At 41.4% G+C, this 14,530-nt stretch overlaps 1 long non-coding RNA gene across 1 annotated transcript; it reads right to left on the minus strand.

Moving 5' to 3' along the window:
• Nucleotides 1-697: 697 nt before the first annotated feature.
• LOC125082694 (uncharacterized) lies at nucleotides 698-11,789 on the minus strand. Its single transcript, XR_007122045.1, has 3 exons — nucleotides 11,657-11,789; nucleotides 8,438-8,603; nucleotides 698-2,506 (listed from the first exon to the last, which is right to left on the minus strand). It is a non-coding gene; the product is annotated as an uncharacterized LOC125082694 (long non-coding RNA).
• Nucleotides 11,790-14,530: the final 2,741 nt, after the last annotated feature.

Here is a 14,530-nt window from a genome sequence, read left to right on the forward strand (position 1 = left end):
CAAAACATAGAATCTTTGGTTTTCTGGGCAGATAAGAAAAGACTTTGTTTACAATTTCTTATCAAGAGCAGACCAATAATCCCCCCCCCAAAAAAAGCTGTCTTTTCAACAGAAAAGCAGAATTTCAATCTTACACCAGTATACTTTTAAAATCCATCTCTTTCAGTTTTACTCCTGACCACATATAAAATTCTTTCCAAAGATTTCCCTTCACAAACCTTATATGCAACTCTCTTTTTCAGATTTTTGTCCTAAGCCTTTTCTCTCTAAACAGCTAGTCTGGTTTTAGGGCCCAGTTACTTTTTTCCCCCCTCAACGAAATCTATTATCATTTCTTATACCCTACTTACACATTTCCTACTTTGCTACATACAGAGTTTCTTTCCTTATCATTTCCACCAGCCTTAATTGCAATGTAGCAGGATTTTAACTTAAGAAACTTTAGTCTCGGGGCACCTGGGTGGCTCAGAGGGTTAAGCCTCTGCCTTTGGCTCAGGTCATGATCTCGGGGTCCTGGGATCGAGCCCCACATTGGGCTCTCTGCTCAGCAGGGAGCCTGCTTTCCCCTCTTTCTCTGCCTGCCTCTCTACTTGTGATCTCTCTCTCTCTCTGTCAAATAAATAAATAAAATCTTAAAAAAAAAAAAAAGAAAAGAAACTTTAGTCTCCAGTGAAAATTAAGTAGTAACTGATGTGGAAATGGTTCAGAGCCAATAGCCAAGAAAGAATTCTTGAGACGTTTTTGGTGCAAACAGGTGTTTTTTATTATAGCACCAGGACAGGGCCTATGGGCAGAAAGGGCTGCACTGGGATTGTGAGGAGCAACTGATTATATACTTTGTAGATGGGAGAAGTAAGGACAATGGGAAGTTTCCAAAAAGCTTAGAAAACTTACAGGATCCTGGAGGCCTAGCTGTTGTATGTTACGGTTGCTTTTCCTTCTGGCAAGGTAGTAACATTAAAACAGTTGGGAGTTCCTGGAGGAATGTCCTACTTTGCCAATCTCAAATATTTGTCAGTGGGCTGCAGGTTAGAAGGAAATAGAATTTTATCTACATTTCCTTTTGCCTTTGTTCTCTACATCATTCCCCACTGAACAGTTCTGACCCTTAAATCTTTAAGGCTGTTGAGGGCAGAAGGTCTCAGCTTCTGTAACTTCTTCCTGCTGAATAGGGGTGTAGAGATGTCCCTACCTATGGGTGAACATTGGTCAGTTGGGGATAAATATCTATATATAGAGAGAGAAAGAGTTACCAAAGGCAGAGTCAGGCAATCCAAGGTGGGCAACATATATTAATCTCCTTGAGTAAGAAGGACCATTGGTTGGCTTGAAGTTATGGCAATGAAGGAGTCTCAGCACCAGGCAGGGAGACATTGGAAAAGATAATAAAATAAGGTTGTTATTATTATGAGAAAGAGAAGCCTGAATAAAAGACCTTTGATAGTTGACCAAAATCTTTCTCCAGTTCAGGAGCTTAACCCATCACTAAAGAAGAGAGAGAGCATCTAAAGTGCCAATTTGGGTATTTATTAGGGACCTCCTTATGCCAAATTACTTTCTAATACTACAGGTGGAGGAAAAATGGATCCCAAACGATCATACCAATGAAAAATAGATCATGTCCATCTTTATTTTAAATTGGGAAGACTGGCTGGAGTACTGATAGTTTAGGGAATGCACCCGTGAATCCAGGCAAAACCTAAGGTACAACGACCTATCCATCCTGGAGGAAGCCAGGGCCATAGATTAGTCCCACATAACCAGTGGGTTCCATTTGGAGCTAGCCATCTGATTCCAGGTCGCCTTCTCCAATCAGTAGCAAACCAGTCAGTAGCCTGGAGTACAATGTTTTGAGAACATACTTCTAATGATAGCCATCCTAAATGGCGTGTGCTATTTTCCCAGGTATCATATGTATGATTTCTTTGTTCCCAGCATAAAATTGCCTTTTGAATGAGCTGTGCAGTGGTGGCTGTGAGCCATAAATATGCATCCCAAATCTGATACATGCCATCCTCACTATAGCGATAAGTAGGGGTTTGTAATTTAGGCACTCGTTGGTGGGCATCAATTTGTGGGTTTGTAAATTCAGTTAATATTTTAATAGTTTGAGGATATGAAAAGGTCTGGTTATGTCCTGGTAAATGGCATGTCCTATTGACCATGGGCCAGGAAAAAACATTCTGATTAGTGATAGATTGGTCACGAAACAGGACATCATTATGTATTATTTCTGAAATGTAATTATACAGAGAGTGCCAATCAGTGCCTTGTATAGGGGAAACCCACCAGGGTAACCTAGATGTACTTGACGGAACTCCACAAGTTGTTCGATTTTGTAGTTTAGCGTAATGTTGTGCCCATTGTGGAAAGGAATTACGAGCTAAGATAGATGAATAGAAAACAAAAAGAAAATATACAACCTTCATTGTCGTTTGAAGAGGAGTTTGAGATCTTCTGCAGGTTCACAGGAATTAGAACGCACATTAATTTGCTCATGGGTTTCCTGTGAAGGAGTTACAGGTTTTATTCTAGATATATGAGACCAGAAGAGTGCCCCTCTAATTTTACTGCAGTTAGGAGTACATAATATGACCCAATATGGACCTTTGCATTTTGGATTTAAGTATCCTGCTGTATTTGACTTCCAGTCGTTTAAATAAACCATGTTTCCAGCACTTACATGGGGTGGACATTTACAGTTAGCAGATGTTGGGAGCACATGATCAGTATACTTGTTAAGTAACTCATGAATTACACCAGACTAGAGTGAATAATTTAATAAAGCACTACAGACTTTATCTATTGATAGGTCTACAGTGAGAAAAGGCTTTCATATACAATTGTTGGAGGAATACATCTCATTTTCCAGTTGTATGGAATGCCCAAAGGTCTCGTTATTATCCTCACAGAATAAGAAGCAAAAAGATTGTCTATACATGTGCTATTTCTCTGAAGTTTATCTCAAGTTGTCCAGCATCAGTTTTTAAGGTTTTAGGAAAAAGGGCAGTTTTAGTTTCTAATGACTTTAAGTCAAGAAAATGGAAGAAGATTGGAAACCTTAGAGAGCATAGCCAGATATTTGAGGAAACCAGAGCAACTCGGGATCTAGCCTAGTTAAAATTTAATTCTACAAAAATGTGTTTTTGAAACATAATTTCTCAGGGTGCCTGGGTGCCTTAGTCAGTTAAGCATCTGCCTATGGCTCAGGTCATGATCCCACGGTCCTGGGATTGTGTCCCACATCGAGCTCCCTGCTCAGTGGGGAGCTTGCTTCTCCCTCTCCCTTTGCCCTTCCTCACTGCTCATGTTTTCTCTCTTTCCCAAATAAATAAATAAAAATCTTTAAAAAAAAAAGAAACATAATTTCTCTCTAATTACCTTCAGTTCCAGAGATAGCCAAATCAAAACTAATTCAGTTGCAAAACAAGTCCAGTCTTAACAAACTAGGCCTAATTATTTACATAAGCTCAGCAAGAACAGTGATTGATCATACAGATCTTTTAAAATTTGCTTTGCTAGAACCTTTTTTTTTTTTTTATTAACATATAATTTATTATTTGCCCCGGGGTAGCTTTGCTAGAACTTTTTTTAAGGAATCTCAATTGAACTTTTAGTGGCTTCTTTAGGCCAGAAGCCAAGCCAAGTGTTTGCCATCAGACATACCTGCAATACCTGTAGATTTGGGCGAATTCCTCTTCTCAAGGTTCCCAAAATAGCTTGAGGTTCCTGCATGTGCCAGGAAGTGACATTCTTCACTTACCTGGTAAGGCTGCCAGGAACTCTATAAGCAAGCTACCAGGCTGATATTTCTAAGGGGCTTTATTGACTTCATGTTTCATAAAGTCAACCTCAGTTCCTTTTTTTAAAAAAAATTATTTATTTGACAGAGAGACAGCAAGAGAGGGAACACAAGCAGGGGGAGTGGGAGAGGTAGAAGCAGGCTTCCCGCGGAGCAGGGAGCCCAACATGGGGGCTCTATCCCAGGGTCCTGCGATCATGACCCAAGCTGAAGGCAGATGCTCAATTACTAAGCCACCCAGGTGCCCCTCAACCTTAGTTCCTTAAAGCTGCATGGTCATATCTGAGTCTATGCATGTCTTTCAAATATGACATTCCAGTCAAAGCCTTGGTAAAATAGCCATATTTACAATGGTGTCCTGTTACAAGTAGAACAGAGTCTTATTGAACTTATGCCAATAACTATGATTGCTATGAAAGACCGTACACTCAATGAGAGTTTCTGAATTTCACAGGGTTCAGGTAAGGAGAAAAGGTAGGGGCACCTGGGTGGCTCAGTGGGGTAAAGACTCTGCCGTCAGCCCCAGTCATTACCCCGGAGTCCTGGGATCGAGCCCCACATCGGACTCTCTGCTCAGCGAGGAGCCTGCTGCCCCCCCACCCTCTGTGTGCCTCTCTGCCTACTTGTGATCTCTGTCTGTCAAATAAATAAAATATTTTAAAAAATTAAAAAAGAGAAAAGGTCAAGTCTTCAATTTGTTCACAAATGAATATTTTATCACATTTATGTCAGTCATGAGATATCTTAAAATTCCCTTAATCTGGAAGAGCAAACATTAGAGAACCAGCAATGTTTCAAACAAGAGTCATAAAAACCATGGTCCTCTTCCTTAATTTATTTAGTCCTAGGTTACTAATTCTTTAGTTTCAATGCAACTTTTAGTTCTGGAAAATTTTACCAATTTTAGTTTTATGATTTTAAAGATATCAAAAAACCTGTATTTGTCAAAAAGTCCTATTTATGAATCTCATTGAAGATCAAACATGTTTTAGAAGAGAATAAATATAAAAGACAAAAGACTCGAAAATGGGCACGGTTAAAGATCTGATGAAAGGTTGCAATGTAGCTGGCAAGGAAATCTGGTCATTAACGTTAAGTGAAAACCTTATTGCCAAAACATATTAAAATTTCAGGAAGTTCATATATATCTATATGTATATATTTGAACAGTTATAGCATTTACCCAAGCAATACAACCTAAGTTTTACTATTATTTGTTTGACAGGCCTTCTAGAGTGACTCAACATACCAAATAAACAAGCCTAACTGGTCAAAACGTATTTACATTTACCATTTAAAGCTGGAAAAATTTGCTTTAAAACCTCAGAAAATTATAAAGCACATGCCTAAATAGGATTTCAGATAATTACAAAATTTAATACTTAATTATTTATTTAACCAAGGTGGTAATAAGAGGTTCCAAAGGCAAATATGTAGGGTTATGCAGTTGTTAGCAAAATTTAACTCCTTAAACAGTGAGATTTAAGTAATCAAAGACCTGATAAAGACAAAACATAGAAACTTTGGTTTTCTGGGCAGACAGAAAAGAATAAAAAAAACTTTGTTCATATTTTCTTATTAAGGGCAGGCCAACAATTTAAGAAAAAAATTTTTTTAGCAGAGAGAAAAGCTGAATTTCAGTCTTATACCGGGGTACTTTTAAAATCCATTCATTTCAGCCTTAATCCTGATCACATATAAAATTCCTGTGCAAAGGTTTCCCTTCATAAACCTACAGCTTTTTCATTCAGAGTTGCTTCCTTTATTTCCATCAGTCTTAATTATATGTAGCAGAATTTTAACTCTTAGAAACCCTATTCTCTAGTGAAAACTAAGTAGTAACCAATTGTAAACTGTTAACACCAGACTTCTTAGATGGCAAACTTATGAATCTATAAGCACAAAGCATGTTTTCCAACAGACCCAAATATTCTTAGTTTCTGCAATAAGAAACCGAAAGTGCAAACCTATGTTCAGTAATCAATGCTTCAGCACTTTATCCTATTTGGGAACGACCTAGATGTCCAACAAATTGAATACCAATTTATCATCTGAGCAAAACTTTGAAGTTTCAGGTTACCAAAGACTTTGAAAGCTGTCTCAACAATTACCCATGAAAACTTTAAGACATACAAAATCCAGCATCGTTTTAACTCATCTTTTTGCTAACAGAGTGCAAAAGAGATAACACGAGATACTTTGACCTTCAGGAATCCCTGGTGGAACAGAAATTTCAAATTTAAGGCTGATCACTCTAAAGACATGTCTATTTTAATTAAACCAACAAACTTCAATTAGTTTAAATACTGAATTATGGTCCACCCGAATTCACTGTGAAAGTCAGTCCGTGTGTTTCCCCATTGTCAATTTTTGCCTGGGATACTGCTGGGGAAATCTCAAGTGCGTGGTGTAAGCACAGTGGGGCGCTCTGAACGCCTTGACAGTGAGGAGGGGGAGAGGAAGAGGAGTCTGTGATGCTGGAGGCACCCAGATGGTAAAGGAGCCAGTTCTGTAGGCTGCTCCCAAGGTGAAGCAGAACCAGGAGGAAGGGGAGGGGAAGGCAGAAAAGGCAAGATGACTCCAGGAAGGCTGGAGGTGGATAAAAGCCAAGAGAGCAGAGAAAGGGGTCCTCACAGTCCTAGAGCTCATCAGGTTGGACAGATGAGAAAACAGGCAGTCCATGTCAGGCTGGAGAAGACTGGGAACGTCCCCCCAAACAAAAGGAGTTTCAGCAGCTGCTTGGGAATACCCCTCAAAATACCCATCCTGAGGTAGACTAACCAGAGATGGTTCATTCCACTGATAACCGTTATCCTGGGAAATGAATGAGGGAGAAGCCCCCACATCGTGGGTCTACTAGAAGGAAAGGTGAGAGAGAGAGAAGCAGCGTCCCCTTCACTGGGGACGGCCTATGTTTCCTCTGGGGACCTGGATTTATTTGGAGGAGGCCTATTTAGATAATTATCACCCAGTATGTCAAGAGGGAGATTAGCAGCCTGGTCCATTTGCCCAGTTTCCTGCAGAAGAGATCTAACCTATACAGGAGATCAGTCCTTTCTCAAATATTAAAATCTGAATTGTTTCCAGTGAGTTAAAAGGCATTCCAAGGGAGAGTCCTTGGGAACTGAAGTAGAGAGACAGTACGTTACCAAAAATCCTCCCTAGACTCCCAGGTGGCATCGCACACAGCATATGTCAGAAGTTCCAGGCATCAAAAGGGACCGGAGGAGTCCCTTAGACGAAGTCACTGTTGACCACTGTCCCACTATAAAGGCCCTGCAGGAGGGATGCCAGTGGTCCCCACCACCACCCTTCCCCATTGCATCCTAAGCTACAAATGGGTGCTGGTGAATGTACTGAGATATTGTGTCACATCTTGCCTTGCCTTGCTGGGAAGGCTGTGCCCTGAAGTCCATGAAGAATGCTCCGTTTTTAACCTACTAAAACCATCAGCTAAGTTTCACAAGGGAAAACTACCCAATTTTGTAATTTAAGCAGTCAGTAGGGGACATTGATGGAAAACAGGAAAGACAGAAATCCATAATGGTTTAAGCAACATTCCAACATATGCAGTTCTTATAACCAACTTCTCTAGGAAGTGATCCCTGTTAGGTCCCCCAATAATGGGTCCGTGACCAAAGGAACTTGAGACTGATACAAATCGAAGGTCAAGCAAAGCTTTATTTCGGACCAAACATCGAGAATCAAACTGACCGGCCAGGGCTGTCTCTTACAAAGAGGCGACCCTTCCCTGCCTTACAGACTAGCTTTTAAGGGCAAAGGCCATGTGGTTGGGCCTGGCCACGCACAGGTGGCCAATGAGATTGTAACACACAGAGAAAGCTGCACAGTCATACTAGGTCACACATAAGTGACCAATTGAATTACAATCTACCCTATAGTAGATATTTGAACTAGCCTAACACCTTGGTCAGAATTGGTGCCCGAAAGGCGCCCAAAGGGCAGGGCCCATACTCCTTGGTAGCTAGGGAGACAGTATGCACCCCCACTGATTGGATACCTCCACCTGGCCCGACCCACCCTTGTATTTGGGCTTTGTTATCTGGGACTGATTTCTGGGACTTGTTTTTAAGTAAGTTCCCTGAGGGGGCGAGGGGGCAGGTTCAGTTTAAGTTTTACTGTATAAACAACAAAATCACTGTTTAACCGGATGGAATCGATGGAATCGCTTTGGCTAAATAGGCCCTTACAATCCCCAGTTGGATTTTAATTCATTAGGGTACTGGTTTTGGCTGGAGCCAGGTGGAGTTTTTGTGGCCAGAAGTGGCTAGACTAGAAGTGTGGAGGGGATCACATTAGACCAACGTGGAAGAAACCTCACACAGGTGTCCTAGGACCAGCAGTCGTCCCGGTGACTTAGGTGGCTGTTCCATGCCCCAAACAGACAACTTTGCATAAGGACAGGAAAAAAGAGAAGGCATCAAGTCTCTGGGCTTATTACCATTCCAGCCATGGTACTAACTTCCAGCCAAAAGGCCTCTGTTCCTCCCCATAGAGTAGCCACGGGCTATTGGATTGCAGTCTGAACAACTGACATGAAAGTGTTTCAGTGAGACCGTACTCCTGAAAAAGCCCCTGGAATGAAAATAAAGGAAGAGAAGAGGAATTACTCACCAAATTTGCACCAAGGCTTCGAAGTCCAGATGAGAACTCTCAGGCCTCAAGCTATGATGCCAAAATGATGTGGAAATGTTGAGGTTCAGAGCCAACAGCCAAGAAAGAATTCCTGAGACATTTTTGGTGAAAACAGGTGTTTTTGGTTATAGCTCCGGGACAGGACCTGTGGGTAGAAAGGGCTGCACTGGGATTGTGAGGAGCAACTGATTATATACCTTGGAGATGGGAAAGGTAAAGACAATGGGAAGATCCTGAAAGGTTTTTCACATGTTAAAGAAGACTTATAGGATCCTAAAGGCCTAGCTATTGTCAAGCAAAGCATTAACACAAGACATTTGGGAGTTCCTGGAAGACTGTCATACTCCATTGTCTCCAGTATTTGTCAGTGGCATGCAAGTTAAGAAGGAAATCTAATTTTACATTTCCTTTTGCCTTTGTTCTTTACATCAGTAAACAATTGTGAACTGGGATGCCTGGGTGGCTCAGTCGTTCAGCGTCTGACTTTGGCTCAGGACCTGATCCCAGGGTCCTGGGATCGAGCCCTGCTTGGTGGGAAGCCTGCTTTTCTCTCTCCCACTACCCCGTGCTTGTGTTCCCTATCTCATTGTCTCTCTCTGTCAAATGACTAAAATTTTTAAGAAAAAAAAATTTGTGAACTGTCTGTTACACCAGAATTGTTTCGATTGGCAAATTTATGAATACATTTCATAATTTCTAAAAACATATCATTTCCCATAGTACAGTCTTTCAGTGAAGCATCAAGCATGTTTACCAACAGACTCAAGTACCACCTCAGTTTCTCCACAATAAGAAGCCAAAAGCGCAAACCTGTATCACTAATCTTTCTTTTATTTGGAAGACTTAGATAGCTAATGAATTCAATCCAGTTTATCATTTGACTTGACAAAACTTCTAAGTTTCAGGCTACCAAAAATTTTGAAAGTTGTTTAAAAGTTTTACCTATAATACTTTTTATTTACTTAACCTGCTCATTCCTAACAATGACCCATAAAAACTCTTATAAGACAGACAAAATTAACCATCATTTGAAGCCACCTTTTGTTGACAAATTGCAGCAAAGATAGCATGAACTTATTTGACCTTTAGTAAACCCAGGTAAAAGGTAACTCTGAAGACATGTCTATCTTAAACTAACAAACTAGAATTAGCTTTAATACAGAATATATTGCCTTTGCACCCACTAAAAGTCAATCAATGTGTTCCCCACCGTCAATGTTACTTGAGACACCTGTGGGAAAATTTGAAGAGGTGGTTCAAGTCCAAGGGAACCCTTGGGCCCCTTCACATTGAGTTGGGAGATCCTTCAGTGTGGACCTCAAAAGGAGGTGGCCCAACAGCTTGGGGTGCTCTTCTCTCCTTGACAATGAGGAGAGGAGGAGCAGGAGCCAATGGCGTCAGAGGCAGGGAGGATGGTGCAGGACCAGGTTCTGTCAGCCCCAGCCAAGCTGGTGCAGAAACGGGAGGAGGGGGAGGTGGAAGCAAAGAGGTGAGGAGCCCCCAGCAAGGCTAGAGGCAGATAAAATCCATGACAGAGGAAAGAGGAACCCCTGCCCATCATTCCTGTCAGTCAACACGAGTTTCTTGGGAGACAGAAGTCTCACCTGCACTGAGATTGCATTTAATCTGCTGAACCAGCGATTTTTGTTTCCTTTTCAGGCCTTTTCCCAGGTAGATCGGGAAGAGAGAGTAGAACAGAGGGGACGTGAATAAGCAACTCTCCAGCACAAGGAAGGAGAGTTGGGGGGAGACTCACGGATGAAAAGGTCATTCCAACTGCTATTACCTTATCCCTTCGTGGTCTCCCCAAGATGTTGCCAGGTTAACTGGGGAGACCCCGGGGACTGGGGCCTTGACCCAGCCAGACCCAAAAAGAGTGGCCAAACGTTCTTGGTCTTATCATGAGAAGGAATTTGAGGACAGACACGCAGCAAAGCGCATGAATAACAGAAGCGGGAAAGTTGATTAAAGCGAAAAGTACACCCTTAGAGATCTGAGAGCAGTCAGGCTAAAGAGAGAGCTGCCCATCCTGGGGAATGGGTTTCTATCTTTTATTGACAGTTGTTCACTAGGGGGTGGAATATTTATTATCTGGGGCAGGAAGTAGGGTTTGGCACTTTTTTAAAAAATCCAAACTGACTCCATTATGTTAGGAGACAGCCCAAGAGGGAATCCTTTGGGACTGAGGAAGCTGATCCCATAGTTAAATCCAAGAAAATGAGGAAAATATATTAACCAAGAGTCCATTACCAGAATCCTCCTTGGCTTCTGAATGGCGTCCCATCAGGAATATTGCTGAAGGTTCTTGGGATTCAGAGCGGCAAGAGGCATCCTTCTTCCTGAGTGCTCTGACACCCTTGTACTACTTGACATGGGGTGTTGACCTCCCTTTGCTTCCCCCACTCGGCTACAGTAAGTGCCAGTAGATGGATGAAATGCCACCAAGATGGAGATTGCCTCTTGGGATTTTGAGGGAGTCAATATATTTGGTGACTGAGTATAATATCCTTTGTAAGCCTCTAGATGTAGTACTAATGGATGAGGTGGCGGTCCTGGCCTTCTTTGAGAAGGGGCAGCTTATTATACTGTACTGAGCATCCTCTATCTAAGCTAAAAGTACCTTTAATCTAAGAGTACAATCCAAAACACCAAGTAGCCCATCCATGGGTAAGAAAAAGGAGAGACATGAAGAAACAAAATTATGGGATGCCTCTTTAATCCAGGCAACTTTCTCATGAGCTTTTTCCATGATCCAGTCCCAAGGGAGCAGTCTCCTGTTGGGTAAATGCCCCAACTGGATAATAGCTCCAGCCTGTCCCTTTCTAGAAGCATGTGGTCCTGTTTATCTTGGATTTTATGCTCATCAGGAGCTCTCACCAGGTTATTGAGAAGGAAACCTTAGATGGGAGTCTTAGGATTCACAGCCGTTCTAATGACCCATATGGCTGTCCAGTGTCCGAGAAGAATACAGGTATTCAAAGAACAGGTAAAACTGGCCATTATGATGACCAAAGTACTAGTGTTCAGCCGGGTGGCAGGCGTCTGTCTTCTCTGTAGTATAGCCACAGGCAGGAGGGTCTCAACTGAGCACTCAGACAAGGCACATTCTGAAGGGTCATACCACTCAGGACATCTCTGAAAAAGAACAAATAAGAACCAAAGACGGGGGTGGGGGTAGGAGTGGGAGTAAAGACTTACCAAGGTGTACCGAAGCTCTTGGATTCTTTTGTTCGCTGTCCCTGTACTCCCCCCTCCCCCAGAATGATGCAGGGTCGTCAAGGGCAGCAGTTAAGAAAGAATTCTTGAGACCTTTTTGGTGCAACTTAGTAAGTTTAGCTAAGTAGCACAGGAACAGGACCCATGGACAGAAAGGGCTGTGATTTTTGCTGTGTGAGGCTTGTGGTTTATATACTTAGTAATCAAAAGGAAGGGGGCATGCAGGGAATGTCCGATTACAAAAGTTTCTTTGAATTTCTTTTACATTCCACTTGTGAAACTACTTTTGCAAGATTCCTCTGGTGCTTAACATGCAGTTTGATATTAACTATAGGTGAGATATACAGGCAGTCATGAGACCCTTAAAGAGACACATATTTGAAGCAATGGGCACATATTTGATGCTTATCAACCCGGTATGCACCTTAGGTCAGCCTTCCGGGTGGAGGGTAAACATTTTCCTTTTTCTGTCCCTCATCAATTTCACAATCCTACTAAATGGCTTTCGGGTCCCTTGTAAATGGCGTTTCATCATCCTGGGACACTTTTCCCTTTGTGCCTACCCTTCATCCCTTTTACTGGCCCACTAACATTTAGCATTTAACCCCAGGGAATTTCTCAGCAGCATCTTAACCTGAGTTATTACCCTAGTCAGGAAGTAACCAGGCACTGTGAATTGCTGCTCTTCCAGCCGGTGTCCAGGTTTTGAGTGGGTCATATGCAGGCGTTGCAAATGCATCTTTGCTGTGTGGCTTAGGGTTTTTCTAGACTGCTGGTACTCTAGGAGACTTGGAGACTAGGGGACTTCTCGAGCAACCTAGCAAGAAGACCACGTATGTTGTTGATTCAGTATTTGGTATCTTTGAGGGCAATTTTTGATGCAGAAAAGAAGAATTAGAAATTACTATTCATTTTTAAAATGAATGTTTGAGTTATTTGGTTTACAAAATTAAAAAAGCCTAGTTCTTCCATGAGTTTTAAAAAATAGTAAATATTATTTCCTAAGAGTTTAACAATGTAGGTATACATTTTAAGTTTTCAAGGCTCTCCTTCAATGTTTGCTGAGTCCTTAGACAACAATTAAAGTAAACTTATAATAAAGTGAACCTATTGAGAGTTCCAATTCTACACACAAACTTAGGAAGATGTCAACTGAAAATTAAGGTTAAATCCATTTCTCAGGTATACACTTCAGATTGGATTTATGAGGCTGCGCTCTAATAAAATCCTTTCCAACATTGAGTTAGATAAGCCAATTCTTAACATAAAAACACTGATCATATGGTTTTAATTTTCATATCCTAGATCCACTAAATCATTTCAAGGCTGAAAAACAGGTTCCTATTACACAAGACAGCTAACTGAGGTTTCTTATGACCTCAGTAAAATAGATGCCAGAGAACCTGACAGATGACAGAGGCCAGATTAGAGGACAAGACTGGAGCCAAGATTTAGCCAAAGATGCCTTAAGAACCATGTCCTCAAGGGGGCCTGCCCCTGAAGGACGAGGACAAAATATATGCTCTGTACAGACAACTCACTATCAAGGAGAAGAGCATGCTCAGTTTTCTCCCCAAATTTGCCAGTCAAGTTGTTCTTCTGCCCAAACGCAAAATGAAGACAGGAGCAGAGAAAGACCCAGAGGTCCACTAAATGATTTCTTACCCAGGATGGAAATATCCAGGTTGGGGAAATGTTCTCATCAAGTAGCCCTATACGCAAAATCCCTCTGGTCCAAATTACATACATTACCTATGTCTTCCCTATTTCTCAGAGAAGTCTGTGCTTCCCACCTGAGTCAATGGCTGAGTTGGACTATGCATGTATTTGGTTTTATAAGATAAGTTTCTTTTTCTGTAAGTACTCTTTAGTGAAATCCTCAAGTATGGAAATGTCTCAAGAACGTTGAACCTGATGGTACCTTGCATCTTTTTGTGTTCCAAGGATCCTATAACTCTTTCAAAATAATACTACACAGAATTTGGGGTATCTCCAATGACTTTGCCTAACTAGTGGCCACAACTTTGAGGTCTTTCTATAGAAACCTCTTACCATTGGGGATTTCAAGGGGAATTTTTAAAATTAACATATAATGTATTATTGGTTTCAGAGGTAGAGATCTGTGATTCATCAGTCTTATGTAATACAATGCTTATTACATCACATACCCTCCCCAGTGTCCATCACCCAGCCACCCCATCCCCACCCCCAGCAACCCTCAGTTTGTTTCCTAAGATTAACAATCTCTTACCGTTTGTCTCCTTCTATGGTTTCACTTTGTTTCATTTTTTTCCTCTCTTCCTTTATGATCCTCTGCCTTGTTTCTTCAATGATGCATATCACTGAGACCATATGATAATTGTCTTTCTCTGATTCACTTATTTCGCTCAGCATAATACCCTATGGTTCCATCCTTGTCGTTGCAAATGGCAAGATTTCTTTTCTTTTCTTTTTGATGGCTGTGTAAAATATATATATATATATATATATATATATATATATATATATATATCACATCTTCTTTATCCATTCATCTGTCAATGAACATCTGGACTCTTTCCATAGTTTGGCTATTGTGGACATTGCTGCTATAAACATTGGAGTGCAGGTGCCCCTTTGGATCACTACATTTGTACCGTTAGGGTAAAAAGCCAGTAGTACAATTGCTAGGTCGTAGGGTAGCTCTATTTTCAACTTTTTAAGGAACCTCCATACTGTTTTCCAGAGTGGTTGCACCAGCTTGCATTCCCACCAACAGTGTAGGAGGGCTCCCCTTTCTCTTCATCCTCGCCAACATCTGTCATTTCCTGACTTGTTAATTTTAGCCATTCTGACTGGTGTGAGGTGGTATCTCAT

This window comes from Lutra lutra, chromosome 12 (assembly GCF_902655055.1).
Source record: "Lutra lutra chromosome 12, mLutLut1.2, whole genome shotgun sequence".
Classification (NCBI taxonomy): Eukaryota; Metazoa; Chordata; class Mammalia; order Carnivora; family Mustelidae; genus Lutra; species Lutra lutra.